This window comes from Oncorhynchus keta, chromosome 11 (genome assembly GCF_023373465.1).
Source record: "Oncorhynchus keta strain PuntledgeMale-10-30-2019 chromosome 11, Oket_V2, whole genome shotgun sequence".
NCBI classification, from domain to species: domain Eukaryota; kingdom Metazoa; phylum Chordata; class Actinopteri; order Salmoniformes; family Salmonidae; genus Oncorhynchus; species Oncorhynchus keta.
The window spans coordinates 938,515-957,254 of record NC_068431.1 but is presented as its reverse complement, the minus strand read 5'-3'; the positions used below and the strand labels follow the sequence as shown (position 1 = coordinate 957,254).

The 18,740-nt window shown below is 38.5% G+C and overlaps 2 long non-coding RNA genes across 2 annotated transcripts; both read right to left on the bottom strand.

The window, feature by feature from the left end:
* Positions 1 to 2,441: 2,441 nt before the first annotated feature.
* LOC127932970 (uncharacterized) lies at positions 2,442 to 4,748 on the bottom strand. Its single transcript, XR_008146512.1, has 3 exons — positions 4,519 to 4,748; positions 3,290 to 3,424; positions 2,442 to 3,101 (listed from the first exon to the last, which is right to left on the bottom strand). It is a non-coding gene; the product is annotated as an uncharacterized LOC127932970 (long non-coding RNA).
* On the bottom strand, positions 3,849 to 4,498 carry LOC127932971 (uncharacterized). The gene is made up of 3 exons (XR_008146513.1): positions 4,429 to 4,498; positions 4,088 to 4,250; positions 3,849 to 3,977 (listed from the first exon to the last, which is right to left on the bottom strand). It is a non-coding gene; the product is annotated as an uncharacterized LOC127932971 (long non-coding RNA).
* Positions 4,749 to 18,740: the final 13,992 nt, after the last annotated feature.

Below are 18,740 nucleotides of genomic sequence, written 5' to 3'. Positions count from 1 at the left end.
TAGTGACTAGCATCCTATAAACTCATGCTAGGGACTAGCATCCTATAAACCCGTGCTAAGGACTAGCATCCTATAAACCCATGCTAGGGACTAGCGTCCTATAAACCCATGCTAGTGACTAGCGTCCTATAAACCCATGCTAGGGACTAGCATCCTATAAACCCATGCTAGGGACTAGCATCCTATAAACCCATGCTAGGGACTAGCATCCTATAAACCCATGCTAGTGACTAGCATCCTATAAACCCATGCTAGTGACTAGCATCCTATAAACCCATGCAAGGGACTAGCATCCTATAAACCCATGCTAGGGACTAGCATCCTATAAACCCATGCTAGGGACTAGCATCCTATAAACCCATGCTAGGGACTAGCATCCTATAAACCCATGCTAGGGACTAGCATCCTATAAACCCATGCTAGGGACTAGCGTCCTATAAACCCATGCTAGGGACTAGCATCCTATAAACCCATGCTAGGGACTAGCGTCCTATAAACCCATGCGAGGGACTAGCGTCCTATAAACCCATGCTAGGGACTAGCATCCTGTAAACCCATGCTAGTGACTAGCGTCCAATAAACCCATGCGAGGGACTAGCGTCCTATAAACCCATGCTAGGGACTAGCATCCTATAAACCCATGCTAGGGACTAGCATCCTATAAACCCATGCTAGGGACTAGCATCCTATAAACCCATGCTAGGGACTGGCATCCTATAAACCCATGCTAGGGACTAGCATCCTATAAACCCATGCTAGGGACTAGCATCCTATAAACCCATGCTAGGGACTAGCATCCTATAAACCCATGCTAGTGACTAGCATCCTGTAAACCCATGCTAGGGACTAGCATCCTATAAACCCATGCTAGGGACTAGCATCCTGTAAACCCATGCTAGGGACTAGCATCCTATAAACCCATGCTAGGGACTGGCATCCTATAAACCCATGCTAGTGACTAGCGTCCTATAAACCCATGCTAGGGACTAGCATCCTATAAACCCGTGCTAAGGACTAGCATCCTATAAACCCATGCTAGGGACTAGCGTCCTATAAACCCATGCTAGGGACTAGCATCCTATAAACCCATGCGAGGGACTAGCGTCCTATAAACCCATGCTAAGGACTAGCATCCTATAAACGCATGCTAGGGACTAGCATCCTATAAACCCATGCTAGGGACTAGCATCCTATAAACCCATGCTAGGGACTAGCATCCTATAAACCCATGCTAGGGACTAGCATCCTATAAACCCATGCTAGGGACTAGCATCCTATAAACCCATGCTAGGGACTAGCATCCTATAATCCCATGCTAGGGACTAGCATCCTATAAACCCATGCTAGGGACTAGCATCCTATAAACCCATGCTAGGGACTAGCATCCTATAAACCCATGCTAGGGACTAGCATCCTATAAACCCATGCTAGGGACTAGCATCCTATAAACCCATGCTAGGGACTAGCATCCTATAAACCCATGCTAGGGACTAGCATCCTATAAACCCATGCTAGGGACTAGCATCCTATAAACCCATGCTAGGGACTAGCATCCTATAAACCCATGCAAGGGACTAGCATCCTATAAACCCATGCTAGGGACTAGCATCCTATAAACCCATGCTAGGGACTAGCATCCTATAAACCCATGCTAGGGACTAGCATCCTATAAACCCATGCTAGGGACTAGCATCCTATAAACCCATGCTAGGGACTAGCGTCCTATAAACCCATGCTAGGGACTAGCATCCTATAAACCCATGCTAGGGACTAGCGTCCTATAAACCCATGCGAGGGACTAGCGTCCTATAAACCCATGCTAGGGACTAGCATCCTGTAAACCCATGCTAGTGACTAGCGTCCTATAAACCCATGCGAGGGACTAGCGTCCTATAAACCCATGCTAGGGACTAGCATCCTATAAACCCATGCTAGGGACTAGCATCCTATAAACCCATGCTAGGGACTAGCATCCTATAAACCCATGCTAGGGACTAGCATCCTATAAACCCATGCTAGGGACTAGCATCCTATAAACCCATGCTAGGGACTAGCATCCTATAAACCCATGCTAGGGACTAGCATCCTATAAACCCATGCTAGTGACTAGCATCCTGTAAACCCATGCTAGGGACTAGCATCCTATAAACCCATGCTAGGGACTAGCATCCTGTAAACCCATGCTAGGGACTAGCATCCTATAAACCCATGCTAGGGACTAGCGTCCTATAATCCCATGCTAGGGACTAGCATCCTATAAACCCATGCTAGGGACTAGCATCCTATAAACCCATGCTAGGGACTAGCATCCTATAAACCCATGCTAGGGACTAGCATCCTATAAACCCATGCTAGGGACTAGCGTCGTATAAACCCATGCTAGGGACTAGCATCCTATAAACCCATGCTAGTGAAACAAGAAGAGCACAGCACAGTTTATGCAGATTTAATTTAATGATGACAGAACGTGAAAAGCAGAATAGGGAACCAGCTCCACTTCAAAACACAACAGACTTGTTGTTATTAGTAGCCACTAGAAAAACATCTCCTTAAAAAAAGAGTTTTGTTACCGAACACATTATCTAATGAAGAGCACATTGTTTCCACGACCTTCTCAAGTCAGTGGAAGCCATTCCGACATGCCCTGCAATGCTAACAGTGTTAATAACCTTCAAGGGATGACCAACCATGAACCTGTTCCCAGTGGGCAAAACTGGTCAGGTTGTATACCGGTTGTAGGAAGTTTCGTTAACGTCTTTTTACCAACCAGAAAAATACATCTGTCTGTAATCTGATAACAATCAAAATCCTTCCCATCCTGATCTTGTCAAGATATGTCTAACTGGTAACAGAGACCAGGGTTGTCATCTGGCTATACACATTCTTATCCAGTTAAAAACCAGTAAATTACATTATTAAGACGACATAAGGTGCCAAATGTTGCCTTCTGGGTTAGTGATCATTCCCTTCTATTGTCCATGATTAAATGTCCACAGCAGTGAACCCTTTGGGTCATACAGTAACTCCTGTATGGCTGTGTGAGTACCATCTTTGGTTTAAATACATATGGCTCCTGTACTGTATATGTGGTTGACTGTAACCTCCTGTATATGTGGCTGTGGGTAACCTCCTGTACTGTATATGTGGCTGTAGTAATCTCCTGTATATGTGGCTGTACTAACCTCCTGTATATGTGGCTGTAGTAACCTCCTGTATATGTGGCTGTACTAACCTCCTGTATATGTGGCTGTGGGTAACCTCCTGTACTGTATATGTGGTTGACTGTAACCTCCTGTATATGTGGCTGTAGTAACCTCCTGTACTGTATATGTGGCTGTAGTAACCTCCTCTACTGTATATGTGGCTGTAGTAATCTCCTGTATATGTGGCTGTACTAACCTCCTGTATATGTGGCTGTAGTAACCTCCTGTACTGTATATGTGGCTGTAGTAACCTCCTCTACTGTATATGTGGCTGTAGTAATCTCCTGTATATGTGGCTGTACTAACCTCCTGTATATGTGGCTGTAGTAACCTCCTGTACTGTATATGTGGCTGTGGGTAACCTCCTGTACTGTATATGTGGCTGTGGGTAACCTCCTGTACTGTATATGTGGCTGTGGGTAACCTCCTGTACTGTATATCTGGCTGTGGTAACCTCCTGTACTGTATATGTGGCTGTAGTAACCTCCTGTACTGTATATGTGGCTGTAGTAACCTCCTGTACTGTATATGTGGCTGTAGTAACCTCCTGTATATGTGGCTGTGGTAACCTCCTGTACTGTATATGTGGCTGTAGTAACCTCCTGTACTGTATATGTGGCTGTAGTAACCTCCTGTACTGTATATGTGGCTGTGGTAACCTCCTGTACTGTATATGTGGCTGTAGTAACCTCCTGTACTGTATATGTGGCTGTGGTAACCTCCTGTACTGTATATGTGGCTGTGGTAACCTCCTGTATATGTGGCTGTGGTAACCTCCTGTACTGTATATGTGGCTGTGGTAACCTCCTGTATATGTGGCTGTGGTAACCTCCTGTACTGTATATGTGGCTGTGGTAACCTCCTGTATATGTGGCTGTGGTAACCTCCTGTATATGCGGCTGTGGTAACCTCCTGTACTGTATATGTGGCTGTAGTAACCTCCTGTACTGTATATGTGGCTGTGTAACCTCCTGTACTGTATATGTGGCTGTGGTAACCTCCTGTACTGTGGGTAACCTCCTGTACTGTATATGTGGCTGTAGTAACCTCCTGTACTGTATGTGGCTGTAGTAACCTCCTGTACAGTATATGTGGCTGTGGTAACCTCCTGTACTGTATATGTGGCTGTAGGAACCTCCTGTACTGTATATGTGGCTGTCATAACCTCCTGTACTGTATATGTGGCTGTGGTAACCTCCTGTACTGTATATGTGGCTGTAGTAACCTCCTGTACTGTATATGTGGCTGTAGTAACCTCCTGTACTGTATATGTGGCTGTAGTAACCTCCTGTACTGTATATGTGGCTGTGGTAACCTCCTGTACTGTATATGTGGCTGTGGGTAACCTCCTGTACTGTGGTAACCTCCTGTACTGTATATGTGGCTGTGGGTAATCTCTTTGGCTCAGTTTATCCGAGCAGCAGGCTGGTGAGCAGTTCACTGAGGATGATTCCAGCGGTGAGGATGAGGAACATGAGGATGACAACTAGCCCACGACGGATCACCAGCTGTCTGACAGTCAACCTCACCGTACTGACCACCGGCCCCGCCTCTAACTCCCCCCCTCCTTCCCCCCTGTCCCCACCCAGCCCCTCCACGTCCGTCTTCCCCTCCCCAGGGCTCTCGTCGCTGGGTGGGACCGCCTCCGACCAGCCTAGAGGGTTACACACCATGTAAAGTTACACACCGTGTAAAGACATAGGGCTGCTGTAAAAAAAAAACAAGCATGGCAAAGCTTTCAGAGCTCTATATGTCAAATGGCATACTGTATATGTAATCATGGAACTTGGTATATATGGAACCGTGGTATTTACAATATATGGAACCGTGGGATTTAGAATATATGGAACCGTGGGATTTAGAATATATGGAACCGTGGGATTTAGAATATATGGAACCGTGGGATTTAGAATATATGGAACCGTGGGATTTAGAATATATGGAATTGTGGGATTTAGAATATATGGAACTGTGGGATTTAGAATATATGGAACTGGGGGATTTAGAATATATGGAACCGTGGGATTTAGAATATATGGAACCGTGGGATTTAGAATATATGGAACTGTGGGATTTAGAATATATGGAACTGTGGGATTTAGAATATATGGAACCGTGGGATTTAGAATATATGGAACCGTGGGATTTAGAATATATGGAACCGTGGGATTTAGAATATATGGAACCGTGGGATTTAGAATATATGGAACCGTGGGATTTAGAATATATGGAACCGTGGGATTTAGAATATATGGAACCGTGGGATTTAGAATATATGGAACCGTGGGATTTAGAATATATGGAACCGTGGGATTTAGAATATATGGAACCGTGGTATTTACAATATATGGAACCGTGGGATTTAGAATATATGGAACCGTGGGATTTAGAATATATGGAACCGTGGGATTTAGAATATATGGAACCGTGGGATTTACAATATATGGAACCGTGGGATTTAGAATATATGGAACCGTGGGATTTAGAATATATGGAACCGTGGCATTTAGAATATATGGAACCGTGGGATTTAGAATATATGGAACTGTGGGATTTAGAATATATGGAACCGTGGGATTTAGAATATATGGAACTGTGGGATTTAGAATATATGGAACCGTGGGATTTAGAATATATGGAACTGTGGGATTTAGAATATATGGAACTGTGGGATTTAGAAAATATGGAACCGTGGGATTTAACATATATGGAACTTTGGGATTTAGAATATATGGAACTGTGGGATTTAGCATATATGGAACAGTGGGATTTAGAATATATGGAACCGTGGGATTTAGAATATATGGAACCGTGGGATTTAGAATATATGGAACCGTGGGATTTAGAATATATGGAACCGTGGGATTTAGAATATATGGAACTGTGGGATTTAGAATATATGGAACTGTGGGATTTAGAATATATGGAACTGTGGGATTTAGAATATATGGAACCGTGGGATTTAGCATATATGGAACTGTGGGATTTAGAATATATGGAACCGTGGGATTTAGAATATATGGAACCGTGGGATTTAGCATATATGGAACTGTGGGATTTAGAATATATGGAACCATGGTATTTAGAATATATGGAACCGTGGTATTTAGAATATATGGAACCATGGTATTTAGAATATATGGAACCGTGGGATTTAGAATATATGGAACAGTGGTATTTAGAATATAAGGAACCGTGGGTGGGATTTAGAATATATGAAACCGTGGGATTTAGAATATATGAAACCGTGGGATTTAGAATATATGGAACCATGGGATTTAGAATATATGGAACCATACATTTTGGAATATATGGAACCGTGGGATTTAGAATATTTGGAACCATACATTTTGGAATATATGTAACCGTGGGATTTAGAATATATGGAACCGTGGGATTTAGAATATATGGAACCGTGGGATTTAGAATATATGTAACCGTGGGATTCATAATATATGGAACCATGGTATTTAGAATATAAGGAACCGTAAAACGTGGAATATATGGAACTGTGGGATTTAGAATATATGGAACCGTGGGATTTAGAATATATGGAACTGTTGGGATTTAGAATATGTGGAACCGTGGGATTTAGAATATATGGAACCGTGAGATTTAGAATATAAGGCACGGTGGGATTTAGAATAAATGGAACCGTGAGATTTAGAATATATGGAACTGTGGGATTTAGAATATATGGGACCGTGGGATTTAGAATATATGGAACCATGGGATTTAGAATATATGGAACCCCAAAACTCAGAATGTATGGAACCTTGGGATTTAGAATATATGGAACCGTGGGATTGAGAATATATGTAACCGTGGGATTTAGAATATATGTAACCGTGGGATTTAGAATATATGGAACCGTGGGATTTAGAATATATGGAACCATGGGATTTATAATATATGGAACAGTGGTATTTGGAATATATGGAACCGTAGGATTTAGAATATATGGAACAGTGGTATTTAGAATATATGGAACCGTGGGATTTAGAATATATGGAACCGTGGGATTTAGAATATTTGGAACCATACATTTTGGAATATATGGAACCGTGGGATTTAGAATATATGGAACCGTGGGATTTAGAATATATGGAACCGTGGGATTTAGAATATATGGAACCGTGGGATTCATAATATATGGAACCATGGTATTTAGAATATATGGAACTGTGGGATTTAGAATATATGGAACTGTGGGATTTAGAATATATGGAACTGTGGGATTTAGAATATATGGAACTGTGGGATTTAGAATATATGGAACTGTGAGATTTAGAATATATGGAACTGTGGGATTTAGAATATATGGAACTGTGGGATTTAGAATATAAGAAACCGTGCGTGGGATTTAGAATATGTGGAACCGTGCGTGGGATTTAGAATATGTGGAACCGTGGGATTTAGAATATATGGAACTGGGGGATTTAGAATATATGGAACCGTGGGATTTAGAATATATGGAACCGTGGGATTTAGAATATATGGAACTGTGGGATTTAGAATATATGGAACTGTGGGATTTAGAATATATGGAACCGTGGGATTTAGAATATATGGAACCGTGGGATTTAGAATATATGGAACTGTGGGATTTAGAATATATGGAACCGTGGGATTTAGCATATATGGAACAGTGGGATTCATAATATATGGAACCATGGTATTTAGAATATATGGAACCGTGGGATTTAGCATATATGGAACCGTGGGATTTAGAATATATGGAACCATGGTATTTAGAATATATGGAACCGTGGGATTTAGCATATATGGAACCGTGGGATTTAGAATATATGTAACAGTGGTATTTAGAATATAAGGAACCGTGGGTGGGATTTAGAATATATGAAACCGTGGGATTTAGAATATATGAAACCGTGGGATTTAGAATATATGGAACCATGGGATTTAGAATATATGGAACCATACATTTTGGAATATATGGAACCATGGGATTTAGAATATTTGGAACCATACATTTTGGAATATATGGAACCGTGGGATTTAGAATATATGGAACCGTGGGATTTAGAATATATGGAACCGTGGGATTTAGAATATATGTAACCGTGGGATTCATAATATATGGAACCATGGTATTTAGAATATAAGGAACCGTAAAACTTGGAATATATGGAACTGTGGGATTTAGAATATATGTAACCGTGGGATTCATAATATATGGAACCATGGTATTTAGAATATAAGGAACCGTAAAACTTGGAATATATGGAACTGTGGGATTTAGAATATATGTAACCGTGGGATTTAGAATATATGGAACTGTTGGGATTTAGAATATGTGGAACTGTGTTATTTAGAATATATGGAACCGTGGGATTTAGAATATATGGAACCGTGGGATTTAGAATATATGGGACCGTGGGATTTAGAATATATGGAACCGTGGGATTTAGAATATATGGAACCCTAAAACTCAGAATGTATGGAACCTTGGGATTTAGAATATATGGAACCGTGGGATTTAGAATATATGGAACCATGGGATTTAGAATATATGGAACAGTGGTATTTAGAATATATGGAACCGTGGGATTTAGAATATATGGAACTGTGGGATTTAGAATATATGGAACAGTGGTATTTAGAATATATGGAACCGTGGGATTTAGAATAATATAATAATAATAATATATGCCATTTATATGGAACCGTGGGATTTAGAATATATGGAACCGTGGGATTTAGAATATATGGAACCGTGCGATTCATAATATATGGAACCATGGTATTTAGAATATATGGAACTGTGGGATTTAGAATATATGGAACTGTGGGATTTAGAATATATGGAACTGTGGGATTTAGAATATATGGAACTGTGGGATTTAGAATATATGGAACTGTGGGATTTAGAATATATGGAACCGTAGGATTTAGAATATATGGAACCATGGGATTTAGAATATATGGAACCATGGGATTTAGAATATATGGAACTGCTGTAATATTACCTCTCTTCTCCAGTCCAAACTGCTCTTCTTTCCTTTCAGGGAGCTGGACTCCTGCCCTCACCAGAGCCTAACAACACACACATGTTTTTTTGTTTTTTTGGGAACCTAACAAATGATTCCCATTCAAAATACTATTTTCCTTAACCCCAACCCTTAACCTAACACTACAATTGCATTGTTCCTTGTGGGGTCTGGTGAAATGTCCCTACTTGTGCGAAATTTCAATGTTGAACTATCCTTGTGGGTACCAGACCCCCCCCACCACACACACACACACACAGAGAGCAGGGCCTGACGAAACAAATCAGCTATTAGAGGCAACTAGTGAGGTTAAAACACAGGACATAAATAGTGACTGACCTCTTGACTGGCTTTTTTCCAGTCCAGTTTACACAGCAGAACTACCAAGAACAAGGACTGGATTAACACACAGGTGAACAGGCCTATCCACAAACCTGAGAGAAAGAGAGAGGGAGGGGGAAAAGAGGGAGAATAGAGGAGGCAGAGAGAGAGAATATAAAGAGAGAGAGAGGGTATATTACCATGTTGTCTCTCCTCTACTCACCTCTGATATATTACCATGCTGTTATCCTCTACTCACCTATAATGCCCATGTTGTTATTTATCCTCACCTATAATGCCCATGTTGTTATCCTCTACTCACCTATAATGCCCATGTTGTTATTTATCCTCACCTATAATGCCCATGTTGTTATTTATCCTCACCTATAATGCCCATGTTGTTATTTATCCTCACCTATAATGCCCATGTTGTTATTTATCCTCACCTATAATGCCCATGTTGTTATTTATCCTCACCTATAATGCCCATGTTGTTATCCTCTCCTCACCTATAATGCCCATGTTGTTATTTATCCTCACCTATAATGCCCTATAATGCCCATGTTGTTATTTATCCTCACCTATAATGCCCATGTTGTTATTTATCCTCACCTATAATGCCCATGTTGTTATTTATCCTCACCTATAATGCCCATGTTGTTATTTATCCTCACCTATAATGCCCATGTTGTTATTTATCCTCACCTATAATGCCCATGTTGTTATTTATCCTCACCTATAATGCCCATGTTGTTATTTATCCTCACCTATAATGCCCATGTTGTTATTTATCCTCACCTATAATGCCCATGTTGTTATTTATCCTCACCTATAATGCCCATGTTGTTATTTATCCTCACCTATAATGCCCATGTTGTTATTTATCCTCACCTATAATGCCCATGTTGTTATTTGTTATTTATCCTCACCTATAATGCCCATGTTGTTATCCTCACCTTATCCTTATCCTCACCTATAATGCCCATGTTGTTATTTATCCTCACCTATAATGCCCATGTTGTTATTTATCCTCACCTCACCTATAATGCCCATGTTGTTATTTATCCTCACCTATAATGCCCATGTTGTTGTTATCCTCACCTATAATGCCCATGTTGTTATTTATCCTCACCTATAAATGCCCTATAATGCCCATGTTATTTATCCTCACCTATAATGCCCATGTTGTTATTTATCCTCACCTATAATGCCCATGTTGTTATTTATCCTCACCTATAATGCCCATGTTGTTATTTATCCTCACCTATAATGCCCATGTTGTTATTTATCCTCACCTATAATGCCCATGTTGTTATTTATCCTCACCTATAATGCCCATGTTGTTATTTATCCTCACCTATAATGCCCATGTTGTTATTTATCCTCACCTATAATGCCCATGTTGTTATTTATCCTCACCTATAATGCCCATGTTGTTATTTATCCTCACCTATAATGCCCATGTTGTTATTTATCCTCACCTATAATGCCCATGTTGTTATTTATCCTCACCTATAATGCCCATGTTGTTATTTATCCTCACCTATAATGCCCATGTTGTTATTTATCCTCACCTATAATGCCCATGTTGTTATTTATCCTCACCTATAATGCCCATGTTGTTATTTATCCTCACCTATAATGCCCATGTTGTTATTTATCCTCACCTATAATGCCCATGTTGTTATTTATCCTCACCTATAATGCCCATGTTGTTATTTATCCTCACCTATAATGCCCATGTTGTTATTTATCCTCACCTATAATGCCCATGTTGTTATTTATCCTCACCTATAATGCCCATGTTGTTATTTATCCTCACCTATAATGCCCATGTTGTTATTTATCCTCACCTATAATGCCCATGTTGTTATTTATCCTCACCTATAATGCCCATGTTGTTATTTATCCTCACCTATAATGCCCATGTTGTTATTTATCCTCACCTATAATGCCCATGTTGTTATTTATCCTCACCTATAATGCCCATGTTGTTATTTATCCTCACCTATAATGCCCATGTTGTTATTTATCCTCACCTATAATGCCCATGTTGTTATTTATCCTCACCTATAATGCCCATGTTGTTATTTATCCTCACCTATAATGCCCATGTTGTTATTTATCCTCACCTATAATGCCCATGTTGTTATTTATGCCCCTATTTATCCTCACCTATAATGCCCATGTTGTTATTTATCCTCACCTATAATGCCCATGTTGTTATTTATCCTCACCTATAATGCCCATGTTGTTATTTATCCTCATGTTGTTATTTACCTATAATGCCCATGTTGTTATTTATCCTCACCTATAATGCCCTATAATGCCCATGTTGTTATTTATCCTCACCTATAATGCCCATGTTGTTATTTATCCTCACCTATAATGCCCATGTTGTTATTTATCCTCACCTATAATGCCCATGTTGTTATTTATCCTCACCTATAATGCCCATGTTGTTATTTATCCTCACCTATAATGCCCATGTTGTTATTTATCCTCACCTATAATGCCCATGTTGTTATTTATCCTCACCTATAATGCCCATGTTGTTATTTATCCTCACCTATAATGCCCATGTTGTTATTTATCCTCACCTATAATGCCCATGTTGTTATTTATCCTCACCTATAATGCCCATGTTGTTATTTATCCTCACCTATAATGCCCATGTTGTTATTTATCCTCACCTATAATGCCCATGTTGTTATTTATCCTCACCTATAATGCCCATGTTGTTATTTATCCTCACCTATAATGCCCATGTTGTTATTTATCCTCACCTATAATGCCCATGTTGTTATTTATCCTCACCTATAATGCCCATGTTGTTATTTATCCTCACCTATAATGCCCATGTTGTTATTTATCCTCACCTATAATGCCCATGTTGTTATTTATCCTCACCTATAATGCCCATGTTGTTATTTATCCTCACCTATAATGCCCATGTTGTTATTTATCCTCACCTATAATGCCCATGTTGTTATTTATCCTCACCTATAATGCCCATGTTGTTATCCTCACCTATAATGCCCATGTTGTTGTTATCCTCACCTATAATGCCCATGTTGTTATTTATCCTCACCTATAATGCCCATGTTGTTATTTATCCTCACCTATAATGCCCATGTTGTTATTTATCCTCACCTATAATGCCCATGTTGTTATTTATCCTCACCTATAATGCCCATGTTGTTATTTATCCTCACCTATAATGCCCATGTTGTTATTTATCCTCACCTATAATGCCCATGTTGTTATTTATCCTCACCTATAATGCCCATGTTGTTATTTATCCTCACCTATAATGCCCATGTTGTTATTTATCCTCACCTATATGCCCATGTTGCCTATAATGCCCATGTTGTTATTTATCCTCACCTATAATGCCCATGTTGTTATTTATCCTCACCTATAATGCCCATGTTGTTATTTATCCTCACCTATAATGCCCATGTTGTTATTTATCCTCACCTATAATGCCCATGTTGTTATTTATCCTCACCTATAATGCCCATGTTGTTATTTATCCTCACCTATAATGCCCATGTTGTTATTTATCCTCACCTATAATGCCCATGTTGTTATTTATCCTCACCTATAATGCCCATGTTGTTATTTATCCTCACCTATAATGCCCATGTTGTTATCCTCTCCTCACCTATAATGCCCATGTTGTTATTTATCCTCACCTATAATGCCCATGTTGTTATTTATCCTCACCTATAATGCCCATGTTGTTATTTATCCTATAATCACCTATAATGCCCATGTTGTTATTTATCCTCACCTATAATGCCCATGTTGTTATTTATCCTCACCTATAAATGTTGTTATTTATCCTCACCTATAATGCCCATGTTGTTATTTATCCTCACCTATAATGCCCATGTTGTTATTTATCCTCACCTATAATGCCCATGTTGTTATTTATCCTCACCTATAATGCCCATGTTGTTATTTATCCTCACCTATAATGCCCATGTTGTTATTTATCCTCACCTATAATGCCCATGTTGTTATTTATCCTCACCTATAATGCCCATGTTGTTATTTATCCTCACCTATAATGCCCATGTTGTTATTTATCCTCACCTATAATGCCCATGTTGTTATTTATCCTCACCTATAATGCCCATGTTGTTATTTATCCTCACCTATAATGCCCATGTTGTTATTTATCCTCACCTATAATATGTTGTATTTATCCTCACCTATAATGCCCATGTTGTTATTTATCCTCACCTATAATGCCCATGTTGTTATTTATCCTCACCTATTATTTATCCTCACCTATAATGCCCATGTTGTTATTTATCCTCACCTATAATGCCCATGTTGTTATTTATCCTCACCTATAATGCCCATGTTGTTATTTATCCTCACCTATAATGCCCATGTTGTTATTTATCCTCACCTATAATGCCCATGTTGTTATTTATCCTCACCTATAATGCCCATGTTGTTATTTATCCTCACCTATAATGCCCATGTTGTTATTTATCCTCACCTATAATGCCCATGTTGTTATTTATCCTCACCTATAATGCCCATGTTTTTAACCTATCCTCACCTATAATGCCCATGTTGTTATTTATCCTCACCTATAATGCCCATGTTGTTATTTATCCTCACCTATAATGCCCATGTTGTTATTTATCCTCACCTATAATGCCCATGTTGTTATCCTTATCCTGTTGTTATTTACCTATAATGCCCATGTTGTTATTTATCCTCACCTATAATGCCCATGTTGTTATTTATCCTCACCTATAATGCCCATGTTGTTATTTATCCTCACCTATAATGCCCATGTTGTTATTTATCCTCACCTATAATGCCCATGTTGTTATTTATCCTCACCTATAATGCCCATGTTGTTATTTATCCTCACCTATAATGCCCATGTTGTTATTTATCCTCACCTATAATGCCCATGTTGTTATTTATCCTCACCTATAATGCCCATGTTGTTATTTATCCTCACCTATAATGCCCATGTTGTTATTTATCCTCACCTATAATGCCCATGTTGTTATTTATCCTCACCTATAATGCCCATGTTGTTATTTATCCTCACCTATAATGCCCATGTTGTTATTTATCCTCACCTATAATGCCCATGTTGTTATTTATTATCCTCACCTATAATGCCCTATAATGCCCATGTTGTTATTTATCCTCACCTATAATGCCCATGTTGTTATTTATCCTCACCTATAATGCCCATGTTGTTATTTATCCTCACCTATAATGCCCATGTTGTTATTTATCCTCACCTATAATGCCCATGTTGTTATTTATCCTCACCTATAATGCCCATGTTGTTATTTATCCTCACCTATAATGCCCATGTTGTTATTTATCCTCACCTATAATGCCCATGTTGTTATTTATCCTCACCTATAATGCCCATGTTGTTATTTATCCTCACCTATAATGCCCATGTTGTTATTTATCCTCACCTATAATGCCCATGTTGTTATTTATCCTCACCTATAATGCCCATGTTGTTATTTATCCTCACCTATAATGCCCATGTTGTTATTTATCCTCACCTATAATGCCCATGTTGTTATTTATCCTCACCTATAATGCCCATGTTGTTATTTATCCTCACCTATAATGCCCATGTTGTTATTTATCCTCACCTATAATGCCCATGTTGTTATTTATCCTCACCTATAATGCCCATGTTGTTATTTATCCTCACCTATAATGCCCATGTTGTTATTTATCCTCACCTATAATGCCCATGTTGTTATTTATCCTCACCTATAATGCCCATGTTGTTATTTATCCTCACCTATAATGCCCATGTTGTTATCCTCTCCTCACCTATAATGCCCATGTTGTTATTTATCCTCACCTATAATGCCCATGTTGTTATTTATCCTCACCTATAATGCCCATGTTGTTATTTATCCTCACCTATAATGCCCATGTTGTTATTTATCCTCACCTATAATGCCCATGTTGTTATTTATCCTCACCTATAATGCCCATGTTGTTATTTATCCTCACCTATAATGCCCATGTTGTTATTTATCCTCACCTATAATGCCCATGTTGTTATCCTCACCTATAATGCCCATGTTGTTATTTATCCTCACCTATAATGCCCATGTTGTTATTTATCCTCACCTATAATGCCCATGTTGTTATTTATCCTCACCTATAATGCCCATGTTGTTATTTATCCTCACCTATAATGCCCATGTTGTTATCCTCACCTATAATGCCCATGTTGTTATTTATCCTCACCTATAATGCCCATGTTGTTATTTATCCTCACCTATAATGCCCATGTTGTTATTTATCCTCACCTATAATGCCCATGTTGTTATTTATCCTCACCTATAATGCCCATGTTGTTATTTATCCTCACCTATAATGCCCATGTTGTTATTTATCCTCACCTATAATGCCCATGTTGTTATTTATCCTCACCTATAATGCCCATGTTGTTATTTATCCTCACCTATAATGCCCATGTTATCCTCACCTATATTTATCCTCACCTATAATGCCCATGTTGTTATTTATCCTCACCTATAATGCCCATGTTGTTATTTATCCTCACCTATAATGCCCATGTTGTTATTTATCCTCACCTATAATGCCCATGTTGTTATTTATCCTCACCTATAATGCCCATGTTGTTATTTATCCTCACCTATAATGCCCATGTTGTTATTTATCCTCACCTATAATGCCCATGTTGTTATTTATCCTCACCTATAATGCCCATGTTGTTATTTATCCTCACCTATAATGCCCATGTTGTTATTTATCCTCACCTATAATGCCCATGTTGTTATGTTGTTATTTATCCTCACCTATAATGCCCATGTTGTTATTTATCCTCACCTATAATGCCCATATCCTCACCTATAATGTTGTTATTTATCCTCACCTATAATGCCCATGTTGTTATTTATCCTCACCTATAATGCCCATGTTGTTATTTATCCTCACCTATAATGCCCATGTTTATCCTCACCTATAATGCCCATGTTGTTATTTATCCTCACCTATAATGCCCATGTTATTTATCCTTAATGTTATTTATCCTCACCTATAATGCCCATGTTGTTATTTATCCTCACCTATAATGCCCATGTTGTTATTTATCCTCACCTATAATGCCCATGTTGTTATTTATCCTCACCTATAATGCCCATGTTGTTATTTATCCTCACCTATAATTATTTATCCTCACCTATAATGCCCATGTTGTTATTTATCCTCACCTATAATGCCCATGTTGTTATTTATCCTCACCTATAATGCCCATGTTGTTATTTATCCTCACCTATAATGCCCATGTTGTTATTTATCCTCACCTATAATGCCCATGTTGTTATTTATCCTCACCTATAATGCCCATGTTGTTATTTATCCTCACCTATAATGCCCATGTTGTTATTTATCCTCACCTATAATGCCCATGTTGTTATTTATCCTCACCTATAATGCCCATGTTGTTATTTATCCTCACCTATAATGCCCATGTTGTTATTTATCCTCACCTATAATGCCCATGTTGTTATTTATCCTCACCTATAATTATCCTCACCTATAATGCCCATGTTGTTATTTATCCTCACCTATAATGCCCATGTTGTTATTTATCCTCACCTATAATGCCCATGTTGTTATTTATCCTCACCTATAATGCCCATGTTGTTATTTATCCTCACCTATAATGCCCATGTTGTTATTTATCCTCACCTATAATGCCCATGTTGTTATTTATCCTCACCTATAATGCCCATGTTGTTATTTATCCTCACCTATTATTTATCCTCACCTATAATGCCCATGTTGTTATTTATCCTCACCTATAATGCCCATGTTGTTATTTATCCTCACCTATAATGCCCATGTTGTTATTTATCCTCTATAATGCCCATGTTGTTATTTATCCTCAATGCCCATGTTGTTATTTATCCTCACCTATAATGCCCATGTTGTTATTTATCCTCACCTATAATGCCCATGTTGTTATTTATCCTCACCTATAATGCCCATGTTGTTATTTATCCTCACCTATAATGCCCATGTTGTTATTTATCCTCACCTATAATGCCCATGTTGTTATTTATCCTCACCTATAATGCCCATGTTGTTATTTATCCTCACCTATAATGCCCATGTTGTTATTTATCCTCACCTATAATGCCCATGTTGTTATTTATCCTCACCTATAATGCCCATGTTGTTATTTATCCTCACCTATAATGCCCATGTTGTTATTTATCCTCACCTATAATTATGTTGTTATTTATCCTCACCTATAATGCCCATGTTGTTATTTATCCTCACCTATAATGCCCATGTTGTTATTTATCCTCACCTATAATGCCCATGTTGTTATTTATCCTCACCTATAATGCCCATGTTGTTATTTATCCTCACCTATAATGCCCATGTTGTTATTTATCCTCACCTATAATGCCCATGTTGTTATTTATCCTCACCTATAATGCCCATGTTGTTATTTATCCTCACCTATAATGCCCATGTTGTTATTTATCCTCACCTATAATGCCCATGTTTATTTATCCTCACCTATAATGCCCATGTTGTTATTTATCCTCACCTATAATGCCCATGTTGTTATTTATCCTCACCTATAATGCCCATGTTGTTATTTATCCTCACCTATAATGCCCATGTTGTTATTTATCCTCACCTATAATGCCCATGTTGTTATTTATCCTCACCTATAATGCCCATGTTGTTATTTATCCTCACCTATAATGCCCATGTTGTTATTTATCCTCACCTATAATGCCCATGTTGTTATTTATCCTCACCTATAATGCCCATGTTGTTATTTATCCTCACCTATAATGCCCATGTTGTTATTTATCCTCACCTATAATGCCCATGTTGTTATTTATCCTCACCTATAATGCCCATGTTGTTATTTATCCTCACCTATAATGCCCATGTTGTTATTTATCCTCACCTATAATGCCCATGTTGTTATTTATCCTCACCTATAATGCCCATGTTGTTATCCTCACCTATAATGCCCATGTTGTTATTTATCCTCACCTATAATGCCCATGTTGTTATTTATCCTCACCTATAATGCCCATGTTGTTATTTATCCTCACCTATAATGCCCATGTTGTTATTTATCCTCACCTATAATGCCCATGTTGTTATTTATCCTCACCTATAATGC